At 45.0% G+C, this 12,852-nt stretch overlaps 1 protein-coding gene across 16 annotated transcripts in view; it reads right to left on the bottom strand.

Annotated features, from left to right (window-relative positions):
* GNG7 (G protein subunit gamma 7) overlaps positions 1–12,852 on the bottom strand; it is a 131,729-nt gene that overhangs the window by 70,731 nt on the left and 48,146 nt on the right. For 2 of the 16 annotated variants that reach the window (XM_065578516.1, XM_065578511.1), the window contains exon 3: positions 5,208–5,413. The exons of the other annotated variants lie outside the window; for them this stretch is intronic. The gene's annotated coding sequence lies outside the window, so the exon portion shown is untranslated. The remainder of the gene's footprint in view (positions 1–5,207; positions 5,414–12,852) is intronic. 16 annotated transcript variants of the gene reach the window in all.

The raw sequence follows: 12,852 nt of genomic DNA, 5'->3' as shown, positions 1-12,852 counted from the left end.
GGTACAGAAGAGACTCAGCAGCAGAGCAGACTGTGATCTGACCAAGGACAGAATGGAAGTCTTCCTTTGCAGGCACACGACGCTGTGAGTAGGGCTGTAGGACAGCCATGCAGTACACAATAAGCACCCAAGAGGCTTTGCTCCTACAGCAATGCCATATTTTGTATAGCATTAACACTACTCATGAAACTGTCAAAAAAAAAAATCTTATACAGAGATTAGTGAAGAAGGATCACTTATAGCATCACTGCAGGAAGTTATTTCACTCAGTCTGCGAACACTGGTTTATTTAGCCCTGGCAGTTTTAAAACATTTATTCGGATTGGGGGTTTGCAATTAGTATACCTGAAAGAAGGGTTCTTTGAGGGAAGGGACAAAAACTTAACAACTAAAAAAGGTAGCAAGGAGCATGGAAGACATGCAAAAGCAATGTGATACCAAGAAAAGCCCCAAGGCTTATGGTCCACACCAGACTACATAAAAAGAATGAGGAGTACGTGTGGCACCTTAGAGACTAACAAATTTAGCCCACGAAAGCTTATGCTCAAATAAATTTGTTAAGTCTCTAAGGTGCCACAAGGACTCCTCATTCCTTTTGAGGATACAGACTAACATGGCTACCCCTCTGAAACCAGACTACATAGCCTCTCTATCAAATCCAACCTACTGCTGACACTGCTATTCCTTCCATGGCAGGGGCCCAGTCGTTACACTCTGGACCAGTGGTTCTCAACCTATTTCTCATATGCGACCCACAATGTGCTACCTGGGCCGTAAGTTGAGAACCACAGCATGCTCCCCAACCCTGCCTACAGACCCCCAGGCCCAGTGCCTCCTGCCCAGAGACCCTCCACATAGTGGGGCCAGGAGTGTAGCCCTGGGCGGGGGGTGGAGGGGGGGGGCTTGGCAGCAGCCCCAAGCTGCTGGACCCCACCATGCGGGGCTGGGTGGCAGGGCAGCCGGCTGGTGGCCCCAGACCTGCAGGGCCAGCCGGCGGCCCTGGCCCCGGCCACACGGCCTGGCAGCCTTTAGCACACAGCTGGGCTGCAGCTGTGTGCTAATTGGGCTGCATGCAGCCCACGGATTGAGAACCGCTGCTCTGGACATAGATAAAACCCAGTTTGCGCTTGCAGTGTGTAAAGGACTGGATTATACTTTGTCACCTCAACCTGTGCTACAGCCTTGGACTTGTACAGGGCTGTAACCAAATTTGATGTTAACTACCCAGCAATACCAAGCCGTGTTTTAAGTTGTGGTGGTGACCTGTAGTGTCGATGTAACTGACTAGACATTCAAAAGGCACACGGCTAATCCGGAGGCAACAGCTCTGTGAATTAACTGAGTGGGTTCATGAGGTCACCACCTTGCCTCCTGTGCTCAGAACAGCCATGATCTCCCGCTGTAGCACCCCGTTTGCCTCCTTGCCCACAACTGAGCAGAAGCTGGAGCCTAACACATTTCTGGTTATAGCGAGTTCCCAGTGTTCTCAGACTAACGATGCTCTGAACCAGCCACAAAGGAGAAAGAAGAGAGAGCACTGCCATCTGTACACAGCCCTAGAGGACAGTGCTGTCTCTGCAATGCTCTCAAGCTAGCTCCAGAAACCTCCCCCCAGACTCAGCACACACCACAGCAAATAGCACTGGGCCATAAGGGTGGCCCAGCTGTGTTAGTTTCAGGATGTTTTAAAATCAGGCCTTGTGCTGTAGGTCTCAAAACCTCATTCCTGGGAAATTCTAAAGGAATTTTCTAAATTTTCTTCTGCACTTTAAAAAGGAACAGAGCCAATCTCATCTGAATGGGATGGGGAAAAACAAAGCAAGGAAAGGAAGGGGCAGTTTATCATTCTGTAGCAAATTTGCACAATTTAAAAAAAAGAAAATCACAAGAACTAGCTGGCTTTTTTCACGAGTTAATTCCAAGTAATTTACTTTGCTGAAGCGGCCCACAATGTGTTACCTGGGCCGTAAGTTGAGAACCACAGCATGCTCCGCAACCCTGCCTACAGACCCCCATGCCCAGTGCCTCCCGCCCAGAGACCCTCCACAACGTTGAAGAGAAGGGGATGGCAGACAAAAGATCAAATACCTTCTGCTTTTTGAACCTTTGCAGCTCCAGTTTAAACTTTAAATACATGCCAGTTACATCCAGTACTCACAGATACAAGTATTTCTGGGTGTGTCAGGCACACACAGTACCACTATTAGCATGTGTATGACAGAAAAAAGTTAGAAAAATGGTCACAATTCAGTGTTTCAAGGGTAAATGCTGGCTATGTCTAGACAAAAGGTGTTCGAGGTCACACTCCCATGGTTAAAAATCCAAAAAGGAAGCAACCTTGAATCCTAGATAGCTTGCAAGGTAAGCTCAACAACAAATGCTGAAACCTACAGCTGCCTGATGCATGAAAAAGTCATTCCTATCTTTTAGGCATAGCATCTACAGAACCAGCTCTCTCCAAAGCCAACATTATTTTTTTTTAAAATGAAAAGACTGTGCATTTTCAATCCAGCTGAATGACTAGAACGGATACACAGAGAATAGCTAGTCTTTCAATTGGTTAAAAATGCGTATCTTTCTGAGAAACAGAGTGCTTTATTACTTTATTTTAAAAAGCTCTGGAAGAACCCTTCATGTTTTGGGAAGGGCAAAGCATTTGATCAGGAAATGAATCCGGTTCCCAATTTCAGCCTTTGCTTCCTGTCCCACTAGAGGACAAGAATGTTGTGTAGGCACTTGAGTGTGAATATGTGGCATTACTGAATAGCAACTCCCTGATCGCAAAGCAGCATGGGACACCATGCGTGTGAACACAAGATGAAGGGAAGTCAGTGATCCAGGGATGCAGTGCTCTCTCAAGTGTCTGTGTTTGTAAGATTAAGGTATTTACATAACAGTCATCTTAATATTTACTAAGTTAAGACATGCCTCTAAACAAAAACAAACTGCCCCTCCCCCAATGTCAAAGTTGCATTTTATAGTCAGCTGTGGAAGTTGATTCGGCATCTTGTAATCATTAGCTTAAGAGGAATAGGGGAAGATTCATGAGTCCACTGAAAGTGGGTCCTACACCGCCACAAAACATGCAGTTGTCTTATGGATGGTCCCATATTGCTCTGGAAGCCACAACAAAAGCCTCTGTTCTTGAGGTGTTAACACAACTCCAATGTGGGTTTCAAATTATATCAACTCTGGAAATCAGTTTAAGATACGAGAGAGGTTCCAGAGCAGAGAGTGACAATTTCAGTTCAGTATTGCTTTATCTTCCAAGACTGGCAGCTTACTTCAAGGAATGTCAAGGACTACTGAATTGCAGATCCACTGAGACTGGGTGCTGGGACTGAATGAGATGTCAGTTCTCACACTAGTGAAATAAAATGAGCTAAACTTGAGTCCTAATCGAACAGGAAAACAACTCACCATGCAGCAAGGCCACAGCGTTTCATCGCCACTATTTTATCCCTGCTGCAACTTCGGTGGATGTTTCCTATAGGTGTAAATTTGATCCATCATCCATCTCCTATTACACAGGAGCGGCTCTTCTCACCCGGTATGGTTAATACAGACAACCCTCAACTTTCAGAAACCCTGGAATTACCAAGTCTTCCAGTCATATTTTCAAAAGACAGAACAGGAAGGTAACCATGCTCAAAATATGGTAGATGATGTCAACAGAAAAGGTAAACCTAGAAGGACTGCTTCATACAATCTTCCTTCTTAAATCAAAAGTAGAGTAAATACTAGATACCACAGTGACGGGCTCTTTATATAAGTTGGATTTGTAGCAAAACAAAATGCCTACCACCAAGACTGAGGCTGGGTCACGTTCTGGAGCTCTGAACAAACCTCAATTTGGAAGGCGGGGAAGGTACAACACCAAAGCTTTGTCTAGGGATTGGCACATAGTCTGGGCCTGTTAAAAATGTGTTTTTCAGCCCCGTGCATTTTTCATTTAGTTTTGCCTTGTTTGGCAACTAGGTATCTGCCTATACAAGATTATGTTGCCTACCACATTATGCGAGAGCCTATCAAAAATACTCCCTTCTTCTCAAACTTGGAGTTAACTTCCTTGCCCATTTGCATGGTATACCTTTCCTTGTGCAACATTTTGAGCCTTGAAAACTAGGAGTAGCCCTAGGATCTTTGTGGCTTTGTAGCTCCCACAGCAGACTGCCTTCTCTTAGGAATGCAAACAAGTCCACAGCAAATTTGCAGTTTTGTGACAGACCAACCAAGATCAGGACAATTTTCATTCACAGAGTTAACTGGAGAGATGGGCTGTAAATCCAGAAACTTAAAAACTGCTTATTTGAAAGTGTGCACAGCTGGGACTTCAATTTAGTGTAAATGGATAAACTTAGAAAACAAAAAACCCAACAGCAGACTCATTATAAACTTTATTATTTGGATTGTGGTAGCAACTAGACCCCCAACAGGATTGGGACCCCAGTGTGCCAACTCTAACAAAGAGCAACAGATAATGTAAGCTCATCGAGGCTGGGACTAACGCATATTTCTCTCTGCAGACTCTGGCAGGAGAAGAAATCTCTCTACACATCACAAAATAACTCCACGATTTTGGTAAATTGAGCTCCTCTGTGAATTTATGGCCCTGCTAACAATGTGGGGAACTCGTTACCAGAAACAAACAAATGAGGTGTTGGGTGTCATTAGCCACCTCTTGCCTACCCCAACAAGGGGCTGTGCTAAGCAACTTTCCAGCTGAGTCCTGCCTTATGTGGAAGGTGCTAGTTTGGCTCCAAGCCGGAGAGCCACAAAGGTGTATTCAGACTAGCTCCACAGTCTGCTCCCAAAATACACCCTATGGACTTGTCTTGTTGCATAGACAGTGACTGGATTTATGAAGGCAAACTAATCTATACGAACAAGAACAAAAACGCTTTATCTAGTCCCTTGCTGCTGCTCAGCCTTAATAATCCACGAGCCCCTCACATTAAAAACCTAGAAGCAAAACTTTGCAGCCTTGAATCTGTTTGGCGGATTTAAATGAAGGCACATAACACAGTATTGGGAAAGACAAAAGATGATCGTGCCCCACTTCTGCCTACCCAAAATGATCGGAATTCTTCTTTTTTCCCCCCACACCCCACTCTCACAAGTACCAGAAAAGAACCTGGCGCTTACACCAGAGCCAAAACATGCAATCAAATGCAAATGATTTTCTCCCCTTCCTCAATAGGCCTGACCTGTAAATGGTAGGTAAGTTGGTTTGTAGCTGACCATTCAGTAGGACACTGTAGTTCTATTTCTTGCACGCCAATCTGCAGACAGTAGGGCAACGTTTGAAGAGCATATAACAAACGTCAAGCTCTAGGTGGGTTCCTGGAAAGCTGCCTTCAGAGTCCTTCAGGAAGTGAGGAGACACACACATCAGCTGCGCCTTTTTGCAGCACTAGAAGAAAAACTGCACTTAAGTTCGGAACTTGCTACCAGAACTAGTGTAACTTACATTCCGACTGATTAAAAAGGCAAAAAGAGCACCTGCCCTTGTTGAAATAAGCATTTTGTTGATCATTCTCCCTCACGCCCGCTGGGTTGCGAGCGGACGTGAAGCACTCCAAGGGCTCAACCGAGCACACACTGGTACAGGACAGACTATGGTTATCTGGAGGTCAGATGCTTAGCACTCCCATTTGTCGGCAGCAAAAGCAATAGGCCACAGCAGAAAGCCATTTCTCAGGCCCTTCTGGGAACCCCATCAAATTCAACTATCCATTGGGTTGATTTGTTGGTGATACGCTGACCACAGCAGGCAGCCAACACATGCAGGCCTAGCTCTGAACTGTACCTCAACAGTGGCTGTGATGCCGAATATTTTTGCACCACTTGGGACTGCACATGTTGTATATTTGTTTGCCATTAATCCTTTTGTTTCTGCAGTTCCCAGAGTTACTACTGATGGTAATAGACTTGGGCATCTTTTTGAAAACCCAAAGGATTTTCCCACCACAAAGACCTACGGGCAATGCAGAATGAAAAAAATAAACCAGTATAGAAAATAACTACGTAATGTCGCTGGAAGGACACTGGACTCAGTGAAGGCACCCAAGGTTATGGAGGGGAACCAAAAGGAAAGAGCGACAGGAGACAAACTATTGCAAGGCTCTGGCGTCTGGACAGGGATAATCTTTCCAACAAACAGAGCTGTGGGGCTTATTTATTTACAAGCCAAAGGCTAAAAAAAGATTCAATAGGCTTGTTTTGCATTAAGACAGTCTCTGCAAATCACCGAGATGCTCAGTGCTACAAGTTTTGATCAGGTTTGTACTCCTCAAAGAGGACGAGATCTTGTAAGCATGAACTTAGCATTTTAGTGCTGTAAACATGTTAATTTAGCTACTGAAATAGCTGGAGGGAAAGTTTTTTAAAAGGGGGGCGGGGACTAGCTCTATCCCTGGGTATCCTCTGCCCATTTAACTGCCAACTGACATATTAAGAAAGCATGCTTAGAGCAATACCACTCCAACAGAAGCGAAGCCCTGAAAAGAACCTTACAATGTAATTCTAACGTAAAAACAAGGTAACAAAAGAAGAGAGGGATGAGGGTTAAAACAAAGATAACGTTAGCTGAATTGTATCATGCACAAACCTTGCTAGTTCTGTTACTTGTTAAATTTCTTACCTCCTTGTTAAAGGAAAGAGCTAGACAGCACAAAGGGGACATCAGTGGTGGAAAGCAACGCTCAAGTAGTGCATTTTTGGAGAACAGATGTCATACTTTATATGAGTACTGAGAAGAGGCTGCTGGCATTACCTAGCGGGAAAGACCGAACAGAAAGCTTATTTCTTTTAAGCACAGTTGCCCAAAGCATGGTGGAGGGATACTCTGAATACCTGAAAGGAAACCAATTTTAAAGCCAGAAGCAACTGGCCAAAGTTCAAACAGGATAAAATTTGCTTTGATTAGGAAAAACTGACAGCAAAGATAATTGCACAGTGGAACAGTTTTCATCAAGACAGTTGTGGCATATTCTCAGCTATCCAAAGGACAGGCAGCATTGTGTCTTCAATTCCCGAGCTTGCCAGAAACTCAGAGTAGCAGTCCACTGCGCCTCCAACCAAACTCTATACACCAGCTGCTTTAAAAGCGGGGGCATAAGCCAGAATTAGTGAGTGACAGCACAATGAGCATTGGTATTATGACGGAGTGTATTAACAGTGTCACTTAACCACACACAAAAAATATACGAGGGAGGAGAAAGGGTTAAACAATTATATTTTTCTGTATGGCTAATCAAATTCATAGCCATGAGGTTCTGCTCTGTGGGGCTGCTCTTACCAGGAGGGCCCCAATTGGCTTGTTCAGGGTAACAATAGCTAGCCTGACAGATGTAAGTAGGCTAGACTAGAGTACACAGACCAGAGGCCGGCCTTAACTGCAGTGATGTGCCTATAGATGTCTAGGTAAAAAGTTTGTTTTCGGTTTCAGAAGGAAGGTTTTTGTGTACTGAGCAATATTTGTTCTATACTGTACATTTCTATTTCTCTCAGAACGCTTGCCATGTGATCAAGCTGGCGAGCCCTCCACAACTGTGCTTCCTAGTCCACTGGAATTTTAGACTGCTCAACACCTGTTTCAGCTGCATGTGAGGATCATCTATGTAGATCAAATCAGAGTTTGCCAGTTAACCATACTTCCACAAGATGGTTGGATCTATGATTGAAATTGACAAAATCACCCTCCCCCTCATACATGCTCCCTTCCCTCCACCCCAACAGGCCAAGTTAACAGCACAGAGATTAACAAAAAGAATCCGTATTTTCTCTGAATCATGCAACCACTTCCCCCGAAAGGATGTTCCATAAAGGCAACTAAAACAGAAGCCAGACAGGAACTGTAAGGAGACATTTGCTCCCCCTTGAACAGAAAACATGCAATGTATTTTCAGTCCACAGGGTGTTAAGGTAGGTGGTGTAAAAGAAATTAATTTCACCACCAGTGGGGACATAAGGCTCCACCACTGGAATTCAGGAGGACAGCATTCTCAGAGACCAGGAGACTCACGGTTTACACGTGAGAGGTTTTGGCACATGTCAAATCTTATGTGGCTCACTCACAAAATAAGCCATGCTGGCCACATATTTACATTGCAGCAAAAGTTTGTTGCTTCACATTAAAGGAAGACTGGTAGCTCAAGGCGCACTGTAGAAAGTGATCCTCCTTCAGAAGTTCTAAGCATAAAATCTCTTGCATCACAACTTTGCTACCTGCCTGCCTGCGGCATCTCTCTGGAATGGTATGCTAGACTTTTTTGTGAAGTCTCCTGTTGTTACAACCCCTCACTGGAAGAAGACATGTCAGGAGTGATAGTATAACCAGGGCACTGGTGTTCTTAACCAGCACATCATTTAACCCTGCTCGGAAGAGGTCTGGTGAGTATGGTAGTTAAATGTTGGTGGCTGCTTAAGGCCTCCCTAGTCATTGCTACTGGAGCTGCACCAGTGGGAGCACAATGATGGGCAATTTCTCCAAAAAGTGGTGTGGACAAGGCCATGGAGAAGGTCTTCTAGCCTATGTCTACACTGCATACCATGGCAACAGGGTGTAGGATACCTGTAGCTGCATGCCGCAGTGAAAAGCCGGTTGTGTCCACACTGTGGTGTGTAACCTTTCCCGCTGCCAGTCTTTCCCCACTGCTGGAGTCTCTCTCTGTGGCAGGGAAAGACTCCTGCAGCACGATGCTACATTGCAATGGGGGAGGCACCGTTTGGCCGAGTGTGGTCCATGCTGAGGTTCATACCCACAAGGTTTAGACGTGTCCTTACTCTACTCCCCAAAGCAGTGCCTCGCCATCTACACCTTTGCTGGGGAGGGGGAAGGGGGCAGTTTAGTGTATGTACTCTACACACTGCCGAAAGAAGGGTCTGGCTACACTGCACACTGGTAAGCAGTAGTGGAGGTATCTTTAAAATGAAGTGCTACATGAAGCCAAAATCTGCAAAGACGATTGTTTACAACATAGCTTGGAAGTGGCCCTTTAAAACTAGCATAACACTTGGCTAAGTCTGGGGTAAACCCTTTCCCATTAATACATTTTCCAGATGCAAAGTTCACGATGGTAAGGGGCTGGGAAACGACGATGGTGAAAAGAGAACTGTCAAATCTAGCACCTTGCTGTGGGAAAGAAGGGCCATTTTCCAAAGCTAGTGAAAACAGAAAGGTGTAAACTCATTTGGAGAAGTGAGTAGACGGCCTGCACATACTAAAAGGATAGACTGATGGACGGCGTCACTTCTGGGAGGTTCTAGAAGGTAACGATCCCACCAGAAAAATGCCAGCTTTGAAAACATTCCCACGTACAAATAAATGCACTGCATTGATTTCCCATGCAGAGTCCATCAGTGTAGTACAAACACCCTTATCACTAGAATTCAGTACCCTTCCAACATCTGGTTTTGTGTCTGCCCATTTCCCCAGAACACAGATTTTTGATTAATGTTCACAGTTGTGCGAGGGGCTTCACAGAATACACACAGAAGATGGGCCTCTGCCCGAAAGGTCTTACAATAGAAGAGTAGGTCTCCAACAGTTCCAGCGTAGAGAGTACGGACACTGTACACCCACCTAGCAAGGGGGTGAATAGCTGTTTAGATGCTACAGCACTGCTCACGCGAGTAGAGTAGAGATACATCAGAACCTAGTGTACATACTCTACAGGGCTCTCTATACACCCAAGAAGCACCTCCCATGTCTACATTGCTATTTTTAGGAGTGTCGTGTCTCGCTGCCTCCCTGCTGCTGGAGCCTTTCCCCACTACAGTGAAAGACTGGCAGAGCATTTCACCGCCGTGTGTAGCTACGTACTGCAGTGTCCACATAGCCTGCCTTTCATTGTGGTGTATAGTTACACACACACACACACACACACACACACACACACCCTAAGAGCAGACAAGTACTTGCCTACGTTTATTTTAAACCTGCTGCCTCTTAATTTCATCGGGTGACCCCTGGTTCTTGTGTTATGTGAAGGGGTAAATAACACTTCCTTATTCACTTTCTTCACACCAGCCATGATTTTATAAACTTCTGTAAAAATTATTCCCCCTTTAGTCATCTCTTTTCTAAGATGAACAGTCCCACTCTTTTTAATCTCTCTTCATATGGAAGCTGTTCCATACCCCTAATCATGTTTGTTGCCCTTCGCTGTACTTTTTCCCAATTCTGATATGCCCTTTTTTGAGACGGGGTGACCAGAACTGCACGCCGTATTCAAGGTGTGCATGTACCATGGATTTATATAGTGGTGTTATGATATTTTCTGTCTTGTTGTCTATCCCTTTCCTAATGGCTCCTAACATGATTAGCTTTTTTTACTGTAAATTGAACAGATGTTTTCAGAGAACTATTCACAGTAACACCAGATCTTTCTGTGTGTGTGTAGTTGGGATTAGGTTTTCCAACGTGCATTTCTTTGCACTTATCCACATTGATTTTCATCTGCCATTTTGTTGCCCAGTCACCCAGTTTTGTGAGATCCCTTTGTGTAGTGGCCTATGTTTTGTTTTTAGAGGAGGGTTTCTCAAACTGGGGGTCGAGGCCCCTCAGGGGGTCACAAGTTTATTACATGGAGGGGTCAGAGCTGTCAGCCTCCATCCCAAACCCTGCTTTGCCTCCAGGATTTATAATGGTGTTAAATATATTTTAAAAGTGTTTTTAATTTATAAGGGGGGGGGGTGTCACACTCCGAGGCTTGCTGTGTGAAAGGGGTCACCAGCAGAAAGGTTTGAGAACCCCTGTTTTAGAGGGGCCAGTTCTCTAAGAGATGAGCACAATCTCCTAGAGCTCCAAATCCCAAGCGGGGTTAGAAACACTGCAGCACAGCTAAACTTCCCAAAGCTCACATCCACTCATGCCAGAGTCATGAAACAAAAGTAAATGACGTTTTGGAGCCTTTGGTTCTTGCAGCTGGTTTGTACTCAACATGATCCAACAGTAAATATGCAAGTAACAACAGTAAAAAAAATTATATTTCTTTGGAAATAGGTTAGGTTGTTGTCCCACAATCAGAAGAATTGTTTTCCAGACATTTTTCTCAACTAGTGAAAGAGTTAAGAAGTATAGAAGTATGCCTTAGTTTGCTTCTGCAATGTAAGTGACCCTAGGCTTCTTTTGGGGATGGCAAAAAGGACATTAAAAGATGCTGCCTCAAAAGGTTCTCAGGAATCATGTCCTTTTGTTTTAGGGCTGTCTGAAAAGCTGTTTCTGTTGCTGCTCTGAATGGCTACATGGTGAGTGACATACACCCTTCGAAAAAATATTTTTGTTTTGCAAAACCCTAGTGTTATTCTTGAGTCTGTAGACATGACAGTTACAGAATCTGCATCTTGCAGACATCTCAGCAATTTCCACACAAACCTTACAGTCAAGGGTGTGGATTTCGCATAAATCAAGTCTTTACTGCCACAGAGAAAGGAAAAAGGAGGGGAATTACTGGCAGTATGGACCACTCCTGCTGGCAGTGTTCTGCAGCCCCGCCAATACTTTATAAGGAAATATCTTGGATGATGTGATTACTGCTGCTGTTGCTATGTTTTCTGCACTGTATGGCAGAGGCTCTAATGAAGTGACTTTAGTCGGCATTTCTACAATATACTCCACCTGAGGACTATCTGCAGAAATATTTATCCAAGCCAGCACCCGAGGATGAGTTCCCAGTACTACAACCACCATTCCCTTTGATTGGAGTTGAGAGGTAGCAAAGGGGTTAAGCTTCCGGTCTCTGCTACGTGCCATTCATAAATGCAGAACCACTGCCCTAATTAACAGGGAAAGGAAAAGCAGGCAAAACCTGGGGATTTGGGCTTTTTGTAAAGGGGCACAAGAGTCTCCTATGCAGGTCATCAACATGGCTGCAGCGAGACTCTGACCAACCTTTGTTTATTAATGGCCAGAAATCTGCTGAATACACCAAGAGCTGTGATTCAGTTAGATCGTGGCGAGGGGGCCTTCAAGGAAAGTTCAGGTGCTGCAGGAAGCAGCGCTCATGTGAGAGGCACTACTTCCTCAAATCAGAACCAGCACAGCCCTGAAGGGACTAACTACACCGAGGAAGTGCCATCTTTCTTCAATAAAGTGGTCCTGATTACTTGTGAGAATTGGTCGAGTTTGCAGAGACTTTACAGCATTTCTCTGTCTGTCTGTAACTCGGTAACTTTTGAAGGTCACAGTCAATCAATTCCAAAGTTTCAGGGAACATTCTAGGAATCAATGGCCAGAATCCTATTGATTTTGGGGAAAACTGAAAAACCAAAAGGGGAGGGGGGGCAATCAGGAACACATGGAGTCGCAAGGAACTCTTTAGCACAGCCTCAAGCACCTCTGCAACTGTCTACAGATCAAACTCCTGGTTGATGGCCCCATGAACACCTTCCACAATAACAATACTGTACCTCATCCCTGCTCATCGTCCCAACAGAATTTAACATTGGTACTTTGAATTAAGAACAATGGGGGAAGGAGAATGGGGGCATGCACATATACCATCATATTAGGGTGGAATGTGGGACCCTGGTATGAGGATGAGGGAATAGGGCACAGAAGAGGGAGGGAAGGTGTGAACAGGGGGCAGAGAGAACTCTGGTATGGGGGAAGAATGGGGGAACAACGCCTGATGGGCGGAGATTGTGCCCCCATCCCCCCCATACTGGTCCCCACAGAGCCTCTGCAATGGTGCTGGTACGGGAGAGAATGGGAGACCCTGGTGTGTCACTCTGCCTGGCATAAAGGTCCTTAGCAGACAGGGGGGAGGAGAGGGAATGAGGGGCACACAGAGCCCCTAGCTGGGGGAGACTGGGGAGTTGCAGCGAGTCCCTGAAAAAGAGGGGGAT

Source organism: Chrysemys picta, chromosome 25 (genome assembly GCF_011386835.1).
Source record: "Chrysemys picta bellii isolate R12L10 chromosome 25, ASM1138683v2, whole genome shotgun sequence".
NCBI lineage: Eukaryota > Metazoa > Chordata > Testudines > Emydidae > Chrysemys > Chrysemys picta.
Note: the sequence above shows the minus strand (reverse complement) of the source record. Positions and strands in the feature narration are given on the sequence as shown.